Genomic DNA, 15,142 nt, shown 5'->3' with positions numbered 1-15,142 from the left:
AGTTATTCAACACGAGGCCCAATCCAATTGACATTTTGAATCAATTTTTCTACAGTCCAAAAAATCAATTTTCTGATGAAAAACGATGACCCGTGACCTGTTGAACTTTCTCCAGATGCTCAGAAATGGTAATTTTTTAATGTTTTATTTTTTGACTGTAAATGACTACTGCATGTGAATTATCAGTTTTGGAACTAAAATAAGTGTGTTTAGAGTCATTTTAATGCCTGAAATTGGTCGAAATAGAAGCTTCTGAGTAGGAGAAAAAGGCTGTAAAAATGGCAGTTTTGGTCACATTGGGGCTTTAAAAAGTCGTTATTCAACACGAGGCCCAATCCAATTGACATTTTGAATCAATTTTTCTACAGTCCCAAAAATCAATTTTCTGATGAAAAACGATGACCCGTGACCTGTCGAAAGTTCTCCAGATGGTCAGAAATGGTAATTTTTTTAATGTTTTATTTTTTGACTGTAAATGACTACTGCATGTGAATTATCACTTTTGGAACTAAAATAAGTGTGTTTAGAGTCATTTTAATGCCTGAAATTGGTCGAAATAGAAGCTTCTGAGTAGGAGAAAAAGGCTGTAAAAATGGCAATTTTGGTCACATTGGGGCTTTAAAAAGTAGTTATTCAACACGAGGCCCAATCAATTGACATTTTGAATAAATTTTTCTACAGTCCAAAAAATCAATTTTCTTATGAAAAACGATGACCCGTGACCTGTCGAACTTTCTCCAGATGGTCAGAAATGTAATTTTTTAATGTTTTATTTTTTGACTGTAAATGACTACTGCATGTGTATTATCACTTTTGGAACTAAAATAAGTGTGTTTAGAGTCATTTTAATGCCTGAAATTGGTCGAAATAGAAGCTTCTGAGTAGGAGAAAAAGGCTGTAAAAATGGCAATTTTGATCACATTGAGGATTTAAAAAGTAGTTATTCAACACAAGGCCCAATAGAAATGATATTTTGAATCAATTTTTCTACAGTCCAAAAAATCAATTTTCTGATGAAAAACGATGACCCGTGACCTGTTGAACTTTCTCCAGATGGTCAGAAATGGTAATTTTTTAATGTTTTCTTTTTTGACTGTAAATGACTATTGCATGTGAATTATCACTTTTGGAACTAAATTAGTGTGTTTAGAGTCATTTTAATGCCTGAAATTGGTCGAAATAGAAGCTTCTGAGTAGGAGAAAAAGGCTGTAAAAATGGCAATTTTGGTCACATTGAGGCTTTAAAAAGTAGTTTCAACATGAGGCACAATCCAAATGACATTTTGAATCAATTTTTCTACAGTCCAAAAAATCAATTTTCTGATGAAAAACGATGACCTGTGACCTGTCGAACTTTCTCCAGATGGTCAGAAATTGTAATTTTTTAATGTTTTATTTTTTGACTGTAAATGACTACTGCATGTGAATTATCAGTTTTGGAACTAAAATAAGTGTGTTTAGAGTCATTTTAATGTCTGAAATTGGTCGAAATAGAAGCTTCTGAGTAGGCGAAAAAGGCTGTAAAAATGGCAATTTTGGTCACATTGGGCTTTAAAAAGTAGTTATTCAACACGAGGCCCAATCAAAATGATATTTTGAATCAATTTTTCTACAGTCCAAAAAATCAATTTTCTGATGAAAAACGATGACCCGTGACCTGTTGAACTTTCTCCAGATGGTCAGAAATGGTAATTTTTTAATGTTTTCTTTTTTGACTGTAAATGACTATTGCATGTGAATTATCACTTTTGGAACTAAATAAGAGTGTTTAGAGTCATTTTAATGCTGAAATTGGTCGAAATAGAAGCTTCTGAGTAGGAGAAAAAGGCTGTAAAATGGCAATTTTGGTCACATTGAGGCTTTAAAAAGTAGTTTCAACATGAGGCACAATCCAAATGACATTTTGAATCAATTTTTCTACAGTCCAGAAAATCAATTTTCTGATGAAAAACGATGACCCGTGACCTGTCGAACTTTCTCCAGATGGTCAGAAATGGTAATTGTTTAATGTTTTATTTTTGACTGTAAATGACTACTGCATGTGAATTATCACTTTTGGAACTAAAATCAGTATCTTTAGAGTCATTTTAATGCCTGAAATTGGTCGAAATAGAAGCTTCTGAGTAGGAGAAAAAGGCTGTAAAAATGGCAATTTTGGTCACATTGGGGCTTTAAAAAGTAGTTATTCAACACGAGGCCCAATCCAATTGACATTTTGAATCAATTTTTCTACAGTCCAAAAAATCAATTTTCTTATGAAAAACGATGACCCGTGACCTGTCGAACTTTCTCCAGATGGTCAGAAATTGGTAATTTTTTAATGTTTTATTTTTTGACTGTAAATGACTACTGCATGTGTATTATCACTTTTGGAACTAAAATAAGTGTGTTTAGAGTCATTTTAATGCCTGAAATTGGTCGAAATAGAAGCTTCTGAGTAGGAGAAAAAGGCTGTAAAAATGGCAGTTTTGGACACATTGGGGCTTTAAAAAGTCGTTATTCAACACGAGGCCCAATCCAATTGACATTTTGAATCAATTTTTCTACAGTCCCAAAATCAATTTTCTGATGAAAACGATGACCCGTGACCTGTCGAAAGTTCTCCAGATGGTCAGAAATGGTAATTTTTTTAATGTTTTATTTTTTGACTGTAAATGACTACTGCATGTGAATTATCACTTTTGGAACTAAAATAAGTGTGTTTAGAGTCATTTTAATGCCTGAAATTGATCAAAATAGAAGCTATTGAGTAGGAGAAAAGGCTGTAAAAATGGCAATTTTGGTCACATTGGTGCTTTAAAAAGTAGTTATTCAACACGAGGCCCATTTCAATTGACATTTTGAATCAATTTTTCTACAGTCCTAAAAATCAATTTTCTGATGAAAAACGATGACCCGTGACCTGTCGAACTTTCTCCAGATGGTCAGAAATGGTAATTTTTTAATGTTTTATTTTTTTACTGTAAATGACTACTGCATGTGAATTATCACTTTTGGAACTAAAATAGGTGTGTTTAGCGTCATTTTAATGCCTGAAATTTGTCGAAATAGAAGCTTCTGAGTAGGCGAAAAAGGCTGTAAAAATGGCAATTTGATCACATTGAGGCTTTAAAAAGTAGTTATTCAACACCAGGCCCAATCGAAATGATATTTTGAATCAATTTTTCTACAGTCCAAAAAATCAATTTTCTGATGAAAAACGATGACCCGTGACCTGTTGAACTTTCTCCAGATGGTCAGAAATGGTAATTTTTTAATGTTTTCTTTTTTGACTGTAAATGACTATTGCATGTGAATTATCACTTTTGGAACTAAATTAGTGTGTTTAGAGTCATTTTAATGCCTGAAATTGGTCGAAATAGAAGCTTCTGAGTAGGAGAAAAAGGCTGTAAAAATGGCAATTTTGGTCACATTGAGGCTTTAAAAAGTAGTTTCAACATGAGGCACAATCCAAATGACATTTTGAATCAATTTTTCTACTATCCAAAAAATAAATTTTCTGATGAAAAACGATGACCCGTGACCTGTCGAACTTTCTCCAGATGGTCAGAAATGGTAATTTTTTAATGTTTTATTTTTTGACTGTAAATGACTACTGCATGTGAATTATCACTTTTGGAACTAAAATAAGTGTGTTTAGAGTCATTTTAATGCCTGAAATTGGTCGAAATAGAAGCTTTTGAGTAGGAGAAAAAGGCTGTAAAAATGGCAATTTTGGTCACATTGGGGCTTTAAAAAGTAGTTATTCAACACGAGGCCCAATCCAATTGACATTTTGAATCAATTTTTCTACAGTCCAAAAATCTATTTTCTGATGAAAAACGATGACCCGTGACCTGTTGAACTTTCTCCAGATGCTCAGAAATGGTAATTTTTTAATGTTTTATTTTTTGACTGTAAATGACTACTGCATGTGAATTATCACTCTTGGAACTAAAATAATTGTGTTTAGAGTCATTTTAATGCCTGAAATTGGTCGAAATAGAAGCTTCTGAGTAGGAGAAAAAGGCTGTAAAATGGCAATTTTGGTCACATTGGGGCTTTAAAAAGTAGTTATCAACACGAGGCCCAATCCAATTGACATTTGAATCAATTTTTCTACAGTCCAAAAAATCAATTTTCTGATGAAAAACGATGACCCGTGACCTGTCGAACTTTCTCCAGATGGTCAGAAATGGTAATTTTTTAATGTTTTATTTTTTGACTGTAAATGACGACTGCATGTGAATTATCACTTTTGGAACTAAAATAAGTGTGTTTAGCGTCATTTTAATGCCTGAAATGGTTGAAATAGAAGCTTCTGAGTAGGCGAAAAAGGCTGTAAAAATGGCAATTTTGATCACATTGAGGCTTTAAAAAGTAGTTATTCAACACAAGGCCCAATCGAAATGATATTTTGAATCAATTTTTCTACAGTCCAAAAAATCAATTTTTCTGATGAAAAACGATGACCTGTGACCTGTTGAACTTTCTCCAGATGGTCAGAAATGGTAATTTTTTAATGTTTTATTTTTTGACTGTAAATGACTACTGCATGTGAATTATCAGTTTTGGAACTAAAATAAGTGTGTTTAGAGTAATTTTAATGTCTGAAATTGGTCGAATAGAAGCTTCTGAGTAGGCGAAAAAGGCTGTAAAAATGGCAATTTTGGTCACATTGGGGCTTTAAAAAGTAGTTATTCAACACGAGGCCCAATCCAATTGACATTTTGAATCAATTTTTCTACAGTCCAAAAAATCAATTTTCTTATGAAAAACGATGACCCGTGACCTGTCGAACTTTCTCCAGATGGTCAGAAATGGTAATTTTTAATGTTTTATTTTTGACTGTAAATGACTACTGCATGTGTATTATCACTTTTGGAACTAAAATAAGTGTGTTTAGAGTCATTTTAATGCCTGAAATTGGTCGAAATAGAAGCTTCTGAGTAGGAGAAAAAGGCTGTAAAAATGGCAGTTTTGGACACATTGGGGCTTTAAAAAGTCGTTATTCAACACGAGGCCCAATCCAATTGACATTTTGAATCAATTTTTCTACAGTCCCAAAATCAATTTTCTGATGAAAAACGATGACCCATGACCTGTCGAAAGTTCTCCAGATGGTCCGAAATGGTAATTTTTTTAATGTTTTATTTTTTGACTGTAAATGACTACTGCATGTGAATTATCACTTTTGGAACTAAAATAAGTGTGTTTAGAGTCATTTTAATGCCTGAAATTGATCAAAATAGAAGCTTCTGAGTAGGAGAAAAAGGCTGTAAAAATGGCAATTTTGGTCACATTGGTGCTTTAAAAAGTAGTTATTCAACACGAGGCCCATTTCAATTGACATTTTGAATCAATTTTTCTACAGTCCTAAAAACCAATTTTCTGATGAAAAACGATGACCCGTGACCTGTCGAACTTTCTCCAGATGGTCAGAAATGGTAATTTTTTAATGTTTTATTTTTTGACTGTAAATGACTACTGCATGTGAATTATCACTTTTGGAACTAAAATAAGTGTGTTTAGAGTCATTTTAATGCCTGAAATTGGTCGAAATAGAAGCTTTTGAGTAGGAGAAAAAGGCTGCAAAAATGGCAATTTTGGTCACATTGGGGCTTTAAAAAGTAGTTATTCAACACGAGGCCCAATCCAATTGACATTTTGAATCAATTTTTCTACAGTCCAAAAAATCAATTTTCTGATGAAAAACGATGACCCGTGACCTGTTGAACTTTCTCCAGATGCTCAGAAATGGTAATTTTTTAATGTTTTATTTTTTGACTGTAAATGACTACTGCATGTGAATTATCAGTTTTGGAACTAAAATAAGTGTGTTTAGAGTCATTTTAATGCCTGAAATTGGTCGAAATAGAAGCTTCTGAGTAGGAGAAAAAGGCTGTAAAAATGGCAGTTTTGGTCACATTGGGGCTTTAAAAAGTCGTTATTCAACACGAGGCCCAATCCAATTGACATTTTGAATCAATTTTTCTACAGTCCCAAAAATCAATTTTCTGATGAAAAACGATGACCCGTGACCTGTCGAAAGTTCTCTAGATGGTCAGAAATGGTAATTTTTTTAATGTTTTATTTTTTGACTGTAAATGACTACTGCATGTGAATTATCACTTTTGGAACTAAAATAAGTGTGTTTAGAGTCATTTTAATGCCTGAAATTGGTCGAAATAGAAGCTTCTGAGTAGGAGAAAAAGGCTGTAAAAATGGCAATTTTGGTCACATTGGGGCTTTAAAAAGTAGTTATTCAACACGAGGCCCAATCAATTGACATTTTGAATAAATTTTTCTACAGTCCAAAAATCAATTTTCTTATGAAAAACGATGACCCGTGACCTGTCGAACTTTCTCCAGATGGTCAGAAATGTAATTTTTTAATGTTTTATTTTTTGACTGTAAATGACTACTGCATGTGTATTATCACTTTTGGAACTAAAATAAGTGTGTTTAGAGTCATTTTAATGCCTGAAATTGGTCGAAATAGAAGCTTCTGAGTAGGAGAAAAAGGCTGTAAAAATGGCAATTTTGATCACATTGAGGATTTAAAAAGTAGTTATTCAACACAAGGCCCAATCGAAATGATATTTTGAATCAATTTTTCTACAGTCCAAAAAATCAATTTTCTGATGAAAAACGATGACCCGTGACCTGTTGAACTTTCTCCAGATGGTCAGAAATGGTAATTTTTTAATGTCTTCTTTTTTGACTGTAAATGACTATTGCATGTGAATTATCACTTTTGGAACTAAATTAGTGTGTTTAGAGTCATTTTAATGCCTGAAATTGGTCGAAATAGAAGCTTCTGAGTAGGAGAAAAAGGCTGTAAAAATGGCAATTTTGGTCACATTGAGGCTTTAAAAAGTAGTTTCAACATGAGGCACAATCCAAATGACATTTTGAATCAATTTTTCTACAGTCCAAAAAATCAATTTTCTGATGAAAAACGATGACCCGTGACCTGTCGAACTTTCTCCAGATGGTCAGAAATGGTAATTTTTAATGTTTTATTTTTGACTGTAAATGACTACTGCATGTGAATTATCACTTTTGGAACTAAAATAAGTGTGTTTAGAGTCATTTTAATGCCTGAAATTGGTCGAAATAGAAGCTTTTGAGTAGGAGAAAAAGGCTGTAAAAATGGCAATTTTGGTCACATTGGGGCTTTAAAAAGTAGTTATTCAACACGAGGCCCAATCCAATTGACATTTTGAATCAATTTTTCTACAGTCCAAAAAATCAATTTTCTGATGAAAAACGATGACCCGTGACCTGTTGAACTTTCTCCAGATGCTCAGAAATTGTAATTTTTAATGTTTTATTTTTTGACTGTAAATGACTACTGCATGTGAATTATCAGTTTTGGAACTAAAATAAGTGTGTTTAGAGTCATTTTAATGTCTGAAATTGGTCGAAATAGAAGCTTCTGAGTAGGCGAAAAAGGCTGTAAAAATGGCAATTTTGGTCACATTGGGGCTTTAAAAAGTAGTTATTCAACACGAGGCCCAATCAAAATGATATTTTGAATCAATTTTTCTACAGTCCAAAAAATCAATTTTCTGATGAAAAACGATGACCCGTGACCTGTTGAACTTTCTCCAGATGGTCAGAAATGGTAATTTTTTAATGTTTTCTTTTTTGACTGTAAATGACTATTGCATGTGAATTATCACTTTTGGAACTAAATAAGAGTGTTTAGAGTCATTTTAATGCCTGAAATTGGTCGAAATAGAAGCTTCTGAGTAGGAGAAAAAGGCTGTAAAAATGGCAATTTTGGTCACATTGAGGCTTTAAAAAGTAGTTTCAACATGAGGCACAATCCAAATGACATTTTGAATCAATTTTTCTACAGTCCAGAAAATCAATTTTCTGATGAAAAACGATGACACGTGACCTGTCGAACTTTCTCCAGATGGTCAAGAAATGGTAATTTTTTAATGTTTTATTTTTTGACTGTAAATGACTACTGCATGTGAATTATCACTTTTGGAACTAAAATAAGTGTGTTTAGAGTCATTTTAATGCCTGAAATTGGTCGAAATAGAAGCTTTTGAGTAGGAGAAAAAGGCTGCAAAAATGGCAATTTTGGTCACATTGGGGCTTTAAAAAGTAGTTATTCAACACGAGGCCCAATCCAATTGACATTTTGAATCAATTTTTCTACAGTCCAAAAAATCAATTTTCTGATGAAAAACGATGACCCGTGACCTGTCGAACTTTCTCCAGATGGTCAGAAATGGTAATTTTTTAATGTTTTATTTTTTGACTGTAAATGACTACTGCATGTGAATTATCACTTTTGGAACTAACTAAAATCAGTGTGTTTAGAGTCATTTTAATGCCTGAAATTGGTCGAAATAGAAGCTTCTGAGTAGGAGAAAAAGGCTGTAAAAATGGCAATTTTGGTCACATTGGGGCTTTAAAAAGTAGTTATTCAACACGAGGCCCAATCCAATTGACATTTTGAATCAATTTTTCTACAGTCCAAAAAATCAATTTTCTTATGAAAAACGATGACCCGTGACCTGTCGAACTTTCTCCAGATGGTCAGAAATGGTAATTTTTTAATGTTTTATTTTTTGACTGTAAATGGACTACTGCATGTGAATTATCAGTTTTGGAACTAAAATAAGTGTGTTTAGAGTCATTTTAATGCCTGAAATTGGTCGAAATAGAAAGCTTCTGAGTAGGAGAAAAAGGCTGTAAAAATGGCAGTTTTGGTCACATTGGGGCTTTAAAAAGTCGTTATTCAACACGAGGCCCAATCCAATTGACATTTTGAATCAATTTTTCTACAGTCCCAAAAATCAATTTTCTGATGAAAAACGATGACCCGTGACCTGTCGAAAGTTCTCCAGATGGTCAGAAATGGTAATTTTTTTAATGTTTTATTTTTGACTGTAAATGACTACTGCATGTGAATTATCACTTTTGGAACTAAAATAAGTGTGTTTAGAGTCATTTTAATGCCTGAAATTGGTCGAATAGAAGCTTCTGAGTAGGAGAAAAAGGCTGTAAAAATGGCAATTTTGGTCACATTGGGGCTTTAAAAAGTAGTTATTCAACACGAGGCCCAATCAATTGACATTTTGAATAAATTTTTCTACAGTCCAAAAAATCAATTTTCTTATGAAAAACGATGACCCGTGACCTGTCGAACTTTCTCCAGATGGTCAGAAATGTAATTTTTTAATGTTTTATTTTTTGACTGTAAATGACTACTGCATGTGTATTATCACTTTTGGAACTAAAATAAGTGTGTTTAGAGTCATTTTAATGCCTGAAATTGGTCGAAATAGAAGCTTCTGAGTAGGAGAAAAAGGCTGTAAAAATGGCAATTTTGATCACATTGAGGATTTAAAAAGTAGTTATTCAACACAAGGCCCAATCGAAATGATATTTTGAATCAATTTTTCTACAGTCCAAAAAATCAATTTTCTGATGAAAAACGATGACCCGTGACCTGTTGAACTTTCTCCAGATGGTCAGAAATGGTAATTTTTTAATGTCTTCTTTTTTGACTGTAATGACTATTGCATGTGAATTATCACTTTTGGAACTAAATTAGTGTGTTTAGAGTCATTTTAATGCCTGAAATTGGTCGAAATAGAAGCTTCTGAGTAGGAGAAAAAGGCTGTAAAAATGGCAATTTTGGTCACATTGAGGCTTTAAAAAGTAGTTTCAACATGAGGCACAATCCAAATGACATTTTGAATCAATTTTTCTACAGTCCAAAAAATCAATTTTCTGATGAAAAACGATGACCCGTGACCTGTCGAACTTTCTCCAGATGGTCAGAAATGGTAATTTTTTAATGTTTTATTTTTTGACTGTAAATGACTACTGCATGTGAATTATCACTTTTGGAACTAAAATAAGTGTGTTTAGAGTCATTTTAATGCCTGAAATTGGTCGAAATAGAAGCTTTTGAGTAGGAGAAAAAGGCTGTAAAAATGGCAATTTTGGTCACATTGGGGCTTTAAAAAAGTAGTTATTCAACACGAGGCCCAATCCAATTGACATTTTGAATCAATTTTTCTACAGTCCAAAAAATCAATTTTCTGATGAAAAACGATGACCCGTGACCTGTTGAACTTTCTCCAGATGCTCAGAAATTGTAATTTTTTAATGTTTTATTTTTTGACTGTAAATGACTACTGCATGTGAATTATCAGTTTTGGAACTAAAATAAGTGTGTTTAGAGTCATTTTAATGTCTGAAATTGGTCGAAATAGAAGCTTCTGAGTAGGCGAAAAAGGCTGTAAAAATGGCAATTTTGGTCACATTGGGGCTTTAAAAAGTAGTTATTCAACACGAGGCCCAATCAAAATGATATTTTGAATCAATTTTTCTACAGTCCAAAAAATCAATTTTCTGATGAAAAACGATGACCCGTGACCTGTTGAACTTTCTCCAGATGGTCAGAAATGGTAATTTTTTAATGTTTTCTTTTTTGACTGTAAATGACTATTGCATGTGAATTATCACTTTTGGAACTAAATAAGAGTGTTTAGAGTCATTTTAATGCCTGAAATTGGTCGAAATAGAAGCTTCTGAGTAGGAGAAAAAGGCTGTAAAAATGGCAATTTTGGTCACATTGAGGCTTTAAAAAGTAGTTTCAACATGAGGCACAATCCAAATGACATTTTGAATCATTTTTTCTACAGTCCAGAAAATCAATTTTCTGATGAAAAACGATGACCCGTGACCTGTCGAACTTTCTCCAGATGGTCAGAAATGGTAATTTTTTAATGTTTTATTTTTTGACTGTAAATGACTACTGCATGTGAATTATCACTTTTGGAACTAAAATCAGTGTGTTTAGAGTCATTTTAATGCCTGAAATTGGTCGAAATAGAAGCTTCTGAGTAGGAGAAAAAGGCTGTAAAAATGGCAATTTTGGTCACATTGGGGCTTTAAAAAGTAGTTATTCAACACGAGGCCCAATCCAATTGACATTTTGAATCAATTTTTCTACAGTCCAAAAAATCAATTTTCTTATGAAAAACGATGACCCGTGACCTGTCGAACTTTCTCCAGATGGTCAGAAATGGTAATTTTTTAATGTTTTATTTTTTGACTGTAAATGACTACTGCATGTGTATTATCACTTTTGGAACTAAAATAAGTGTCTTTAGAGTCATTTTAATGCCTGAAATTGGTCGAAATAGAAGCTTCTGAGTAGGAGAAAAAGGCTGTAAAAATGGCAGTTTTGGACACATTGGGGCTTTAAAAAGTCGTTATTCAACACGAGGCCCAATCCAATTGACATTTTGAATCAATTTTTCTACAGTCCCAAAATCAATTTTCTGATGAAAAACGATGACCCGTGACCTGTCGAAAGTTCTCCAGATGGTCAGAAATGGTAATTTTTTTAATGTTTTATTTTTTGACTGTAAATGACTACTGCATGTGAATTATCACTTTTGGAACTAAAATAAGTGTGTTTAGAGTCATTTTAATGCCTGAAATTGATCAAAATAGAAGCTTCTGAGTAGGAGAAAAAGGCTGTAAAAATGGCAATTTTGGTCACATTGGTGCTTTAAAAAGTAGTTATTCAACACGAGGCCCATTTCAATTGACATTTTGAATCAATTTTTCTACAGTCCTAAAAATCAATTTTCTGATGAAAAACGATGACCCGTGACCTGTCGAACTTTCTCCAGATGGTCAGAAATGGTAATTTTTTAATGTTTTATTTTTTGACTGTAAATGACTACTGCATGTGAATTATCACTTTTGGAACTAAAATAGGTGTGTTTAGCGTCATTTTAATGCCTGAAATTCGTCGAAATAGAAGCTTCTGAGTAGGCGAAAAAGGCTGTAAAAATGGCAATTTTGATCACATTGAGGCTTTAAAAAGTAGTTATTCAACACCAGGCCCAATCGAAATGATATTTTGAATCAATTTTTCTACAGTCCAAAAAATCAATTTTCTGATGAAAAACGATGACCCGTGACCTGTTGAACTTTCTCCAGATGGTCAGAAATGGTAATTTTTTAATGTTTTCTTTTTTGACTGTAAATGACTATTGCATGTGAATTATCACTTTTGGAACTAAATTAGTGTGTTTAGAGTCATTTTAATGCCTGAAATTGGTCGAAATAGAAGCTTCTGAGTAGGAGAAAAAGGCTGTAAAAATGGCAATTTTGGTCACATTGAGGCTTTAAAAAGTAGTTTCAACATGAGGCACAATCCAAATGACATTTTGAATCAATTTTTCTACTATCCAAAAAATCAATTTTCTGATGAAAAACGATGACCCGTGACCTGTCGAACTTTCTCCAGATGGTCAGAAATGGTAATTTTTTAATGTTTTATTTTTTGACTGTAAATGACTACTGCATGTGAATTATCACTTTTGGAACTAAAATAAGTGTGTTTAGAGTCATTTTAATGCCTGAAATTGGTCGAAATAGAAGCTTTTGAGTAGGAGAAAAAGGCTGTAAAAATGGCAATTTTGGTCACTTTGGGGCTTTAAAAAGTAGTTATTCAACACGAGGCCCAATCCAATTGACATTTTGAATCAATTTTTCTACAGTCCAAAAAATCAATTTTCTGATGAAAAACGATGACCCGTGACCTGTTGAACTTTCTCCAGATGGTCAGAAATGGTAATTTTTTAATTTTTTCTTTTTTGACTGTAAATGACTATTGCATGTGAATTATCACTTTTGGAACTAAATAAGTGTGTTTAGAGTCATTTTAATGCCTGAAATTGGTCGAAATAGAAGCTTCTGAGTAGGAGAAAAAGGCTGTAAAAATGGCAATTTTGGTCACATTGAGGCTTTAAAAAGTAGTTTCAACATGAGGCACAATCCAAATGACATTTTGAATCAATTTTTCTACAGTCCAGAAAATCAATTTTCTGATGAAAAACGATGACCCGTGACCTGTCGAACTTTCTCCAGATGGTCAGAAATGGTAATTTTTTAATGTTTTAATTTTTTGACTGTAAATGACTACTGCATGTCAACTATCACTCTTGGAACTAAAATAATTGTGTTTAGAGTCATTTTAATGCCTGAACTTGGTCGAAATAGAAGCTTCTGAGTAGGAGAAAAAGGCTATAAAAATGGCAATTTTGGTCACATTGGGGCTTTAAAAAGTAGTTATTCAACACGAGGCCCAATCCAATTGACATTTTGAATCAATTTTTCTACAGTCCAAAAAATCAATTTTCTTATGAAAAACGATGACCCGTGACCTGTCGAACTTTCTCCAGATGGTCAGAAATGGTAATTTTTTAATGTTTTATTTTTTGACTGTAAATGACTACTGCATGTGTATTATCACTTTTGGAACTAAAATAAGTGTGTTTAGAGTCATTTTAATGCCTGAAATTGGTCGAAATAGAAGCTTCTGAGTAGGAGAAAAAGGCTGCAAAAATGGCAATTTTGGTCACATTGGGGCTTTAAAAAGTAGTTATTCAACACGAGGCCCAATCCAATTGACATTTTGAATCAATTTTTCTACAGTCCAAAAAATCAATTTTCTGATGAAAAACGATGACCCGTGACCTGTTGAACTTTCTCCAGATGCTCAGAAATGGTAATTTTTTAATGTTTTATTTTTTGACTGTAAATGACTACTGCATGTGAATTATCAGTTTTGGAACTAAAATAAGTGTGTTTAGAGTCATTTTAATGCCTGAAATTGGTCGAAATAGAAGCTTCTGAGTAGGAGAAAAAGGCTGTAAAAATGGCAGTTTTGGTCACATTGGGGCTTTAAAAAGTCGTTATTCAACACGAGGCCCAATCCAATTGACATTTTGAATCAATTTTTCTACAGTCCCAAAAATCAATTTTCTGATGAAAAACGATGACCCGTGACCTGTCGAAAGTTCTCCAGATGGTCAGAAATGGTAATTTTTTTAATGTTTTATTTTTTGACTGTAAATGACTACTGCATGTGAATTATCACTTTTGGAACTAAAATAAGTGTGTTTAGAGTCATTTTAATGCCTGAAATTGGTCGAAATAGAAGCTTCTGAGTAGGAGAAAAAGGCTGTAAAAATGGCAATTTTGGTCACATTGGGGCTTTAAAAAGTAGTTATTCAACACGAGGCCCAATCAATTGACATTTTGAATAAATTTTTCTACAGTCCAAAAAATCAATTTTCTTATGAAAAACGATGACCCGTGACCTGTCGAACTTTCTCCAGATGGTCAGAAATGTAATTTTTTAATGTTTTATTTTTTGACTGTAAATGACTACTGCATGTGTATTATCACTTTTGGAACTAAAATAAGTGTGTTTAGAGTCATTTTAATGCCTGAAATTGGTCGAAATAGAAGCTTCTGAGTAGGAGAAAAAGGCTGTAAAAATGGCAATTTTGATCACATTGAGGATTTAAAAAGTAGTTATTCAACACAAGGCCCAATCGAAATGATATTTTGAATCAATTTTTCTACAGTCCAAAAAATCAATTTTCTGATGAAAAACGATGACCCGTGACCTGTTGAACTTTCTCCAGATGGTCAGAAATGGTAATTTTTTAATGTCTTCTTTTTTGACTGTAAATGACTATTGCATGTGAATTATCACTTTTGGAACTAAATTAGTGTGTTTAGAGTCCTTTTAATGCCTGAAATTGGTCGAAATAGAAGCTTCTGAGTAGGAGAAAAAGGCTGTAAAAATGGCAATTTTGGTCACATTGAGGCTTTAAAAAGTAGTTTCAACATGAGGCACAATCCAAATGACATTTTGAATCAATTTTTCTACAGTCCAAAAAATCAATTTTCTGATGAAAAACGATGACCCGTGACCTGTCGAACTTTCTCCAGATGGTCAGAAATGGTAATTTTTTAATGTTTTATTTTTTGACTGTAAATGACTACTGCATGTGAATTATCACTTTTGGAACTAAAATAAGTGTGTTTAGAGTCATTTTAATGCCTGAAATTGGTCGAAATAGAAGCTTTTGAGTAGGAGAAAAAGGCTGCAAAAATGGCAATTTTGGTCACATTGGGGCTTTAAAAAGTAGTTATTCAACACGAGGCCCAATCCAATTGACATTTTGAATCAATTTTTCTACAGTCCAAAAAATCAATTTTCTGATGAAAAACGATGACCCGTGACCTGTTGAACTTTCTCCAGATGCTCAGAAATGGTAATTTTTTAATGTTTTATTTTTTGACTGTAAAT

The sequence above is a fragment of the Triturus cristatus genome, chromosome 4_2, assembly GCF_964204655.1.
Source record: "Triturus cristatus chromosome 4_2, aTriCri1.1, whole genome shotgun sequence".
Taxonomy (NCBI): domain Eukaryota; kingdom Metazoa; phylum Chordata; class Amphibia; order Caudata; family Salamandridae; genus Triturus; species Triturus cristatus.
This window is presented reverse-complemented; position numbering follows the sequence as displayed.